The 3,038-nt window shown below is 33.5% G+C and overlaps 1 long non-coding RNA gene across 1 annotated transcript; it reads left to right on the forward strand.

Moving 5' to 3' along the window:
- The first annotated feature begins 535 nt into the window (after positions 1 to 535).
- On the forward strand, positions 536 to 2,002 carry LOC147525131 (uncharacterized). The gene is made up of 3 exons (XR_015197777.1): positions 536 to 751; positions 845 to 1,036; positions 1,130 to 2,002. It is a non-coding gene; the product is annotated as an uncharacterized LOC147525131 (long non-coding RNA).
- Positions 2,003 to 3,038: the final 1,036 nt, after the last annotated feature.

Raw genomic sequence — 3,038 nt, forward strand, 5'->3', positions numbered from 1 at the left:
TCTCTCTCCCGTGGATAAAGTGGCAAAGTTACTTTTTTTTTTTGTGCAAGTAAGTTCTTGGTTTTTTTTTAAAACTTTACTTAAAATATTGTAAGGTCGCTCTTATTACTGAAATTCAAGATTTTTTTTTTGCAAAATTTGGACTCAAAGTTTGGGTATTTTAATGTAAAAAATGGACTTTGTTGCTATTGCAACAAGATCAAAGAGTTGATACACCGTATTGGTAGGACAAGTTGGTTTTCTGAATTAAAATTTGAGCTCTATATGAAGATCCTTGGTCTCGTTGTGGAAGTGAAATGCCACCTGATTTTCTTGAGGATAATGGGCATTGACCGATAGATAACCTTCTGTTGAAATGGTTGTTCACTTGTTGAGGAGGTAAGAAAATATAAGGCTAAGGAAATTTCAGTTGGTGTATAATTATTATCCTTGCATTTTTGAGAACTTGTTACCTTTTTCTTTGTGAATTTGTTGAAGGGCCAACTTAGGTTTTAGCATGCCTGTTAGTGGCTTGTAGAGGCCTGACAATGGCCTATAACAGCTTGGGATGGCCTGGTAGAGGCCTTGCGATGGTCCGTAGTGGCCTGGCATGGCCTTTAACAAGCGAGACAATAGTGATATCAATTGTACTACTATTTCGAATACTCCTTCCATTTGATGGAGGAAAAAGGAGTTGATTGGTTGTGGTGCTTTTGGTTGTGTTTATATGGGAATGAATCTTGATTCTAGAGAGCTTCTTGTTGTTAAACAAGTCGATCAATTTCTTTTTATATAATTTTGAACTTGTTATTTCTTAAGTTTGATTTGTAATGATTGAAAAAAAACTTATTATTTTTTATTTTAGGTTTTGATTGCTGCTAATAATGGTTCAAAGGAGAAAGCATAGGTGACTAGTGCTTCAGTTAGTGTGTGGAGAAATATAAGTTAAGGGATTCACTTTTAGTTAATTTTTTGTTTTGGTAATAAGTATGATCATGTAAGGGAGCTAGAGGAAGAAATGAAGCTTCTTAAGAATCTGTCACATGAAAATATTGTGGTAAGTATGTGAGACCTCGTTTTTGTGATGACTGTCATAGGGGACTGTTTCTTAACTACTTCTGTTGCTTCTTTGTTTTGTTTTGTTTATCAGATCGAGGTACTTGGGAACTACTAGGGAGGATGGGACATTAAATATTCGCTTGTGTCCAGCAAGCAGGTATATGTTTTCATTTGTTTTGTTGATTCTTCATTAGATTTTAAATTGTGTAACTGAAATTTTATGTATTGTCCATCTTTGATGGATAACATATTTTTAGGCTCAATAGATGTGTTATGGGCAGTTCAAGTTCACGGTTATTTTTAGTCGCTTAAGTTGTTTTGGACTGAAGGAATACAATATGGAGACTGTTGTGTACATATTTTGGTTTTAGAAGTTTAGTCACTTGGGCTTTATTTCGAAAGCGAGCTTTTGTTAAATAAGAGAATCAAAGGGGAATAACTAGATGAATATGTGAGAGTGATCCGACAAAGGATTTAACAATGAAATTTCATTAGTTTCGACCCAATGCCTTGACTTATTTTTTTTTACGAGCACATGAATACATGAATGACATACAAATTCACCATGAATGTTGCCATAATGCTTTTTCATTCTAATTTTATTGTTTGCCACATACTAATATACTCTATCTAATGGCTCTTTCTTGTTCTGTGTGATTGATGTGTCCAATATATGTTGCGTGTTTTTTTTTGGTGTTCTATAAGCACAAGCCAACACTTCGATTATCTTAGTCATAAAAAAATCGTTGGGTCCCCTATACTTAGAGTATGGGGACCAAAGGAATAGTCCAGTTCTACGAAGTTTTTGCTATGTAATCCACTGCCGTAAAGCTCCAATTCTACTAGTAGTTGTACAACACCAGTCGTGTATCTAACATAACACACAGGTTATTAAGCTACTTGCCTATTTATCAAAGGAGACAGTTTATTGAACAAACAACTAGGTTCAGAATTTGGCACGAAGGAGAAGTTACTATCTTGTTGGTATGTCATTGACTAAAATGTGAAGCATGGTACTATAGACTTTGTTGTGCTTCCAAAAAGTTTCTATGTTTCTGTGGTGAAAATGTTTGCACCAAGTCAGACTCAATTCTCAAATGCCAAAAAGTGAAATGAGGACTTTTTCTTTTGGAACTTTTTGCCCCAGAAGATTGAGATTATATTATATTTTTAGCTCTTGTTTCACTTGCTTCATTTATTGATATTCAACTTTGTGATATTGATGGCACTACATCCTGGTTTGGATTTTAGAAACTACCTTATGTGTTAATAGATAAAAATAAAGTTCATTATTGTTATTCAACTTTGCTATATTGACTTTTAATTGGCTTGATTCGAAGCATAATTTGTCATCTAATGATATGAATACTTATGTTAACCGGGAGTCATGAATGTATATGTATATGCAACATTTAATTATATGCTTATCTTTTACCTGTATTAAATTAATTTTTGCATTGATTTTATTTTAAAATGCGGTTATGATAGTACAAAGACTTGCAAGGAAAGGTGTAAATGTCCCATGAATTTGGAGAGGATCATGGTAAACAAGTTCTTATGTATACATAGTCTGTGTTTGTAAAAATTTATGCTTATGAATATTTTTCATTATTCTATACTTAGGGCCCGTGTCAACCTGATACAGAGTGTCGGTATTACGCAATGGAGTTTATGAGGCTAGATTTAGATAATTCTTTTGAAAATAAGATATAAGTCATTATCATGCACTTTAGCACTCTATTTATTTAGGTTAATCTTCATTATTTAGTTATTATGACCTCTTGATCGTTGATTGTGCATATGACAAATTTATTAACTGTCAAAGTTACATACACACAAGATGAACTTGATGTTGTTTGTCTTGAAATTCTCCAACTTAATGGAACGTTCGAGCTGGCCATGGTATCTTAGCTAGGTTTGGGGAGTGATCTCACAACTTGCATATTATTGCAGTTGATCACATGGTTTTATAAGGCTTCACAAGGAGGATTTTGTTGTTG

Source organism: Coptis chinensis, chromosome 1, assembly GCF_015680905.1.
Source record: "Coptis chinensis isolate HL-2020 chromosome 1, ASM1568090v1, whole genome shotgun sequence".
NCBI classification, from domain to species: domain Eukaryota; kingdom Viridiplantae; phylum Streptophyta; class Magnoliopsida; order Ranunculales; family Ranunculaceae; genus Coptis; species Coptis chinensis.